Raw genomic sequence first — 8,577 nt, 5'->3', positions numbered from 1 at the left:
CAAGAATTGGTGGGTATTGTTAACTTAGACTTTCTCAAATGGAAAAGTTGTGTATATAAAAAGTTTAGATCTTGAAGATATCTAACAACTTGGTATTCAAAATATTTTCATTTGAAGTAATTTAGTTTGTCATTTGACCAAGTTTGACCGAAACCCGTCTTGGATTTTATAGAAATGTAACTAGAATTGGCTCAAAATTATCCAAATGGAAAAATGGACAATATATAAAATATAGATTTTGATGATCTCTAACAACTTTGTATTCAAACTTTTTTCATTTCAAGTCATCAAATGGGTTATTTGACCAAGTTTGACCAAAGTCAAAGCATTGGTTTTTACAAACACACCCTTTGACCGAACCCTAGATTGTCCCAAATGGAAAAGTCATGAATACAAAGTTTGCTACACTCATCAAGTTCTACATTTTGTCTAATGGTCAACTTTTCATTTGGAAAAGTTTGGACCACTAAATTTTGAATTTTCATAGAACTCATAGCCACGCAGCGGTTTCGGAACCCTAGATGGTCTCGAATGGAAAAGTCATGAATACCAATATTGTTCCACTCATCAAAATCTACATTTCATATACAGACCATTTTTGCATTTGACAAAGTTTTGGGAAGGTGTAGTTGAAAATCCACAATTGACACATATAGTTTCATATAGTTTGTGTGAGAACTTAGAATTGGTGGGTATTGTTAACTTAGATTTTCTCAAATGGAAAAGTTGTGTATATAAAAAGTTTAGATCTTGAAGATATCTAACAACTTGGTATTCAAAATATTTTCATTTGAAGTAATTTAGTTTGTCATTTGACCAAGTTTGACCGAAACCCGTCTTGGATTTTATAGAAATGTAACTAGAATTGGCTCAAAATTATCCAAATGGAAAAATGGACAATATATAAAATATAGATTTTGATGATCTCTAACAACTTTGTATTCAAACTTTTTTCATTTCAAGTCATCAAATGGGCTATTTGACCAAGTTTGACCAAAGTCAAAGCATTGGTTTTTACAAACACACCCTTTGACCGAACCCTAGATTGTCTCAAATGGAACAGTCAAGCCGACACAACAGTGAACTTCTTCTTGACGTATGACCCTTGGTTATGATCCTGCCGTAACCATGGAGTATCCTCATTGTTTAACAGAATGCTTGGGTCTTTGTTGACTATGAAGGGCGGAATTCGATCATCCCTTTCGTAATCGCCTGACATGTCTGACTTGTCCTCAATTCCGACAATGTTTCTTTTCCCAGAAAGGACAATGTGGCGCTTTGGCTCATTGATGATTGAGTGGTCATCATTTTTTCCTCTCTTTGGTTTCGTAGACATATCTTTGACATAGAACACCTGACTCACGTCTGCAGCAAGGACGAATGGTTCGTCTTTGAACCCACTATTGTTAAGGTCCACGGTTGTCATCCCATACTCCTTGTCGACTGTTACCCCACCTCCGGTCATCTTCACCCATTGGCACCGGAACAAAGGAACTTTAAAATTAGCTGCATAGACTAGTTCCCATATGTCTTCTATGCGTCCATAATATGTTTGCCTGTTCCCATTTGGATCCGTGGCATCCACGCGTACACCACTATTTTGGTTGGTGCTCCTTTTATCTTGGCCAACTGTGTAAAATGTGTTACCATTTATCTCGTACCCTTTGTATGTGAGGACATGCCATGATGGTTGCCTGGCCAACAAATAAAGCTGCTCATCAATGTTTTCATCACCTTGACATTTTTTGCGCAACCAATCGCCAAAAGTTTCCATGTGCTGACGCATTATCCAAGCTTCATTCTTCCCGGGCCACTCGGACCGTAGGTAATCTTTGTGTACCTCAACATATGGTTCTACCAATGAGGAGTTCTGGAGAACTGTGTAGTGTGCTTTATTGAAGTAATCGTTTCCCGTACCAATATATGTTTTCTTCCCAAGTGTTCCCTTTCCGCTGAGTCTGCCCTCGTGTCGAGATTCAGGAATGCCAATTGGGTCAAGGTCTGGAATAAAGTCAACACAGAACTCTATGACCTCCTCTGTTCCGTAGCCCTTGGCAATGCTTCCTTCTGGCCGGGAACGACTATGGACATATTTCTTTAGGACACCCATGAATCTCTCGAAGGGGAACATGTTGTGTAGGAACACAGGACCGAGAATACGAATCTCTTTGACCAGATGAACTAGGAGGTGTGTCATGATATCGAAGAAGGATGGAGGGAACACCAACTCAAAGCTGACGAGACATTGAACGACATCATTCTGCAGAGTAGCTAGTTGCTCTGGATTGATTGCCTTCTGAGAAATTGCATTGAGGAATGCACATAGCTTTACGGTGGCTAGACGTACGTGTGGAGGTAGAATTCCTCTTAAAACGACCGGCAGCAATTGCGTCATTAGAACGTGACAGTCATGGGACTTCAAGTTCAGGAATTTCTTTTCTGACACATTAATTATTCCCTTGATATTGGAGGAGAATCCAGATGGGACATTGATGCTGCTAAGACATTCAAACATGCTTTCCTTCTCTTCTTTGCTCAGAGTGTAGCTAGCAGGGCTTAAGTAATGACGTCCATCATCTGTCTTTTCTGGATGCAGGTTGTCTCGTTCTTTCATGCGCTGCAAGTCTTGTCGTGCTTCAAGTGAATCCTTAGACTTCCCATAGACACCCATGAATCCGAGCAAGTTCACACAAAGATTCTTTGTCAGGTGCATCACGTCGATCGCGTTGCGGACCTCTAGGACATTCCAGTAAGGTAGCTCCCAAAATATGCATTTCTTCTTCCACATGGGTACGTGTCCCTTAGCATCCTTGGGAATATGTTCGCTGCCTCGTCCCTTTCCAAATACCACTTTTATATCCTTGACCATTTCGAGTACATCATCCCCGGTTCGATTGAGAGGTTTGGTCCGGTGGTCTGCCTTGCCTTTAAAATGCTTGCCTTTCTTTCGTACTGGGTGGTTCACAGGAAGAAACCGACGGTGGCCAAGGTACACGACCTTTCGACATTTTTTCAAAAATACACAGTCAAGGTCTTCATAACAATGTGTGCATGCATTATATCCCTTGTTTGACTGGCCTGAAAGATTACTCAGAGCTGGCCAATCATTGATTGTTACAAACAGCAATGCTCGTAGGTCAAAGTGCTCTTGTTTGTACTCATCCCACACGCGAACTCCTGGTTTGCTCCATAAAAGTTGAAGTTCCTCAACTAATGGCCTAAGGTAGACATCTATGTCATTGCCAGGTTGCTTCGGTCCTTGGATAAGCACCGGCATCATAATAAACTTCCGCTTCATGCATAGCCATGGAGGAAGGTTGTAGATACATAGAGTAACTGGCCAAGTGCTGTGACTACTGCTCTGCTCACCGAAAGGATTCATACCATCTGTACTTAAGGCGAACCGCAAGTTTCTAGCATCATTTGCAAAATCTGAGAATTCTCTGTCTATCGCTCTCCACTGGGATCCATCGGCAGGGTGTCTCAGTATATTGTCTATCTTACGGTCTTCTTTATGCCACCGCAACAACTTTGCATTGTCCTTATTTCTGAACAGACGTTTTAATCGTGGTATTATAGGAGCATACCACATAACCTTGGCTGGAATTTTCTTCCTATGACGTTCTTCACCCTCAACATCGCCAGGATCATCTCGTCTAATCTTATACCGTGATGCCTTACATACTGGACATGCATCCAAATTCTCGTATTCCTCCCCACGGTAGAGGATGCAGTCATTAGGACATGCGTGTATCTTCTGGATTTCTAATCCCAAAGGGCAGACAACCTGTTTTGCTTCATACGTAGTGGTGGGCAATTCGTTGCCTTTCGGAAGCATCTTTTTTATGATCTTCAATAACTGCCCAAATGCCTTGTCAGATGTACCATTCTTTGCCTTCCATTGCAGCAATTCTAGTGTGGTACCCAGCTTTTTTTGCCCCTCTTCAGCGGTGGGATATAGCGATTTCCTGTGGTCCTCTAGCATGCGCTCGAACTTGGCTTTCTCTTTATCACTTTCACATTCTCTTTGTGCATCACGGATGGCATCACCAAAAGCATCATCGCCCCGATCATCTTCTGCCGCCACCTCTTCTTCATTATCTCCCCCCATTGCAACATCATTGAAGCCACCGTACTGAGCAATAATATTGGCATGGTCCAATTCTTCTTCTTCTTCACCTTCATCCATTATAATCCCGCTTTCTCCATGTTTGGTCCAACAAATATAGTTTGGTACGAAACCAGACTTTAATAAGTGTGAATGAAGAGTTCTTGAGTTAGAATATTCCGTCAAATTCTTGCACACGGCACATGGACAGCACATGAAACCGTCCCTCTTATTTGACTCGGCCACACTTAAGAAATAGTGCACGCCATTAATGAACTCTTCGGAGCGCCGATCGGCATTATACATCCAATTACGTGTTACCATCTGCATTAAAGATAACATATATATTATGAAAACCATGCACACATATAGTTTCTCATCTTATTGCACAACATGTCTAAGATACATAGTTGATTAATTTAGAAAAGCTTGGCTACAACAAATACAATCGCAACTAGCATTAAAAAAAATAAAACTAAAATGCACTTAAGCAACATAATTAGTTCGCGTCCGATCCCAACTATAATAGATAGATCATTCGCTTGATCAACTTCATTGAACTTCTTTCGTCGGCTCACTGCCTCACCACCTTCAGTCTCAACCACCTGTGCAAAAGATTTCTTAATGTGTTCAATGTATTCTTCCTCCCAGTACCAACCTGTACATCCGCCGGTACCGTCCCACTGAAATTAAAAGAGAGAATCAAAAGTTTAATTAATATCATTTAAAAAAATATGCACATATATAAGCAAATGTCTGGAAATAACTCACATTACGATCTGGACACTTGTAGAATATACGACCCTTGTTTACTCCCTCTTTCGACACTTTGTACTCCATCAAAATCTTCTGCCCACACTTGCCACAAGTAATGAGAGGGAGTTCCGGACGGTATCGCTTTTGAACCCGTTGAGAGACGGAAGACCCGGTCACGGTTGCCATCTACTATCCATACTCAATTTTAAAACAATTATAAATTCCACATTTACTAGTAAACATGTATGATACAATGGACATTATATGTAGTAATAAAAATAAATCAAGTGATATTAACAAACCAATTAATTTGAACTATCCTACTTTCTATGATCATAAAAATATACTATAATTCATTCTTGCAAAATATATTAAAACTAGGTCAACCATGAAATATGATATATATATATGGATACTAATTCATGTGAATGATTCAAAATAACAAAGTGGATTTGAGCTAAAAAATGATGGGAACATCACAAGCCAAAAACAACATGAAAAAGATAAGAAAGGCTGAAGTTAGTCACCTCTAAGCGCGAAGAGACGATGACGGAGTCGAAGAAGATCAACGATGGGCGTTGGAGATGAAGAACAAATGAAGAACAAGCAAGAAGAAGCTCCAAGAACAACAATGGTGCTCTCGGTTTCAAATGGGCAGAGGGGAGGAGGGAGCCGGCCTATAAACCGGACCTTTAGCACCGGTTCAGAGCAACAACCGGTGCTAAAGGGTTACCTTTTAGCACCGGTTTGTAACACAAACCGGTGCTAAAGGGTTTGCCTCGGCCCGGGGCTCTGGCCGGTGCTAAAGGGACCCCTTTAGCACCGGTTTGTAATACGAACCGGTGCTAAAGGGTCTCTGCCCCGACAGCACCTGTCAGTAGCCGTTGGGCAGGACCCTTTAGCACCGGTTCGTGTTACGAACCGGTGTTAAAGGGGTCTTTAACCCCGGGCCGCAAAATGGCCGAGGTTTTTGGCCATTTTAGGCATCAACCAATGCCTCATTCTGTAGTAGTGTAGGGGTCTAAAATATCTCTACTATAATTTAAATCTTCTCCAGGTAAATCTCAACTGCAAGATCAACGACTCACAGCACATGTCCTACAGATTTGATGGTCCAGATTAAAAGTATGATCACGACCTTACACACGCACACCTCCGTCAATCGCAAAAAGGCCGCAACACAAGCACGTCCGTCATCCTGCCGGCCTCCTCCAGGATCCGGCGTCTCCTCCTGAGGCCACGATCGACCTGGTCGGTGTTGACATAGGATCAGCGCTATGCACACACCGGCGCGCCAGGATCTACGCTCTTGACCTCACGTCGTCTGCGGCACGATCATGGCATGCTGGCCCAGCTAGGGAGATCGCGGTGATCGTCGGGCGGCCGGCACCTCCGCGTGCTACCAATCCACGCAGGCCTCCTCTGCCACGGGCGGTGGTCGATGCGGTTTTGCACCTGGCCGTGGTCACGGCGCTCGACTTCCTCTTGATCTGGTACCTCAGGCTGCTCGTCCTCGAGGCGGGCATGCTGCTCCGCCACCCGGCCGCGCGTAGATCCTGGCTGGACCAGCACGCCGTGATCGCGCCGCAGACGGAGGTCAAGGGCAGAGGTATGTCGCCTCAAACGCGTGGTCAGGTTCGTCCTCAACATCCACCCCAAACGCGCGGGGGTTCAGCGGCGGCTGGAACGAGTAGACTGATATGAAGGTTGGAGCTGTTGTCGGCGTCGGGGAGCAACTTCCGCGGATCGAAGTGGAAGAACATCCACCACGCCGGCGCGCAGTCTTCGGGAACCCTAACGGTTGCACTGCCGATCGCGATCCATTTTCGTACATGCCCTGCACAAGACTTGCCAGGATGGATCGCGGGGGATGAGGGCAGTTCCTGACCAGAGCAAAGCCAAAAATACAAGTGAGCAATTCATTCAGGAAACGAATTTAATCTAATGCTGCACTGCTGCTCGCTACGGTACTTGATTTCCTTTTTACTACGACACTATCCTAGCTGAATGAGAAGAATTACAAGAAGACTGAGTTTAAACATAAGGTATCTGATTGTCATTCTACTAATGAAGAGAGTGAATTAAAAATAACTAAGGAACATCATCGATTAACTTGCTTCCTCTAGCTCTGATGTTGTACTGCAGATTATGAGAAGGAGGAAATAAAAAAGCTGGTGAAAGGAAGCAGTAGCTCAACAGGTGATCCATGTGTGCGTTCTGTCGCTGCTCCTAAACAAAAAAGAACCTTTCTGCATGAATCAATTTAAGCCCCCAATGCAGCATCATCTAATTTCTCATTACAGTTTTAACAACATGAGATTGCCCTGGAACTTCAAAGAGGACCTTTTGTGACGTCATTTTTGTTTCTTGTGCTGATCATATAGGTAGACTATAGAGAGGATCAGGCACAACCATGGTATGAAATAAAAGCCGCTGAACCCAAGGTAACCTTCAGAGATCTAAATTATAGTTGTCAGAAATTTTCTAATTAAATAAACTGAATTCTCACTTTGATCCTATTTGCAGTGTCTATTTGTAGCTTTTCCGTTTAATTGATGCACTTTTTTTTTCTTTGATTAAGAGTGATCCACGGCCGAAGAATGTTCGTGGCTAAAAAAAAATCTTGATTTATAGCTGCTTATATGCAGCCGAACTCACATTAAATTTTAGATTCAGTAAAAATTGTTTATACTTACCATAGTTAGCATTTTTAACCAAATGAACCCAAGAAATGTCAGTACAATATTGCTACGGTTTTCTAGACTGTTTATGCTTACCACAGTTTAGCATTTTTAACTAAAGGAACCAGTAAAAACTCAAAGTTCCAACGTGAGCACCTACTCAATGTCTACGCCAAGAGATACGCCTAATGTATTGAGTGACGACGTCACTAACGTCGCAGGTATGATTTCAATTTGGATTTATATAGTATGGAGTATTTTGGAGGTGTATTATTCATTTTCTATATAGATGATGTCTGACAGGTGAGGGACGAACGAGACTTACGGCAACAGGTGCAGCGAGCAGAGATGTCCGAAAAATAAAGGGAAGAAATGAGGAGGAAACAACCGTGAGTACCATTGTTAGTACCGAGAACAGAAGAAGGCAGAATCGCATAACATTGGCGCTACCTATTCTTTGACTACACCTGGTACAATTTATTTTTTTATATTAGAGATTGACATAGTCAAACCATTGTTGCTAGAACTAATCACAAATTTTGCAGGTACTAATCATAGTGCTATGGACCAAAACTCTCTATTTTTTTTAAACAAGAAAAATATCCAACCAGCTGCAGATGGGGATCATAGCCATGGTGGCAGTCATTGGCGGATGCACGAGGGGGCTGGGGTGGCTGCAGCCCCCCTCTTGGGCTCAAATTTTTTTTAACACGTTTTTTTAGCAAAAGACTCCATATATTTGATATTTTTCTATGCTTATTTTATGAATCTTTGCCTTTGAACACTTTGAATCAATATTGAATTATCAATCTTAGCTATATCTATTAGGCCTTGTTTAGTTCCCAAAATATTTTGCAAAATTTCTCAGATTCCCCATCACATCGAATCTTGCGGCACATGCATGAAGCACTAAATATATATAAAAGAAATAACTAATTACACAGTCTACCTGTAATTTGCGAGACGAATTTTTTGAGCCTACTTAGTCTATGATTAGACAATATTTGTCAAATACAAACAAAAATGCTACTA

Source organism: Sorghum bicolor, chromosome 2 (assembly GCF_000003195.3).
Source record: "Sorghum bicolor cultivar BTx623 chromosome 2, Sorghum_bicolor_NCBIv3, whole genome shotgun sequence".
In the NCBI taxonomy this organism is placed as follows: domain Eukaryota; kingdom Viridiplantae; phylum Streptophyta; class Magnoliopsida; order Poales; family Poaceae; genus Sorghum; species Sorghum bicolor.
This window is presented reverse-complemented; position numbering follows the sequence as displayed.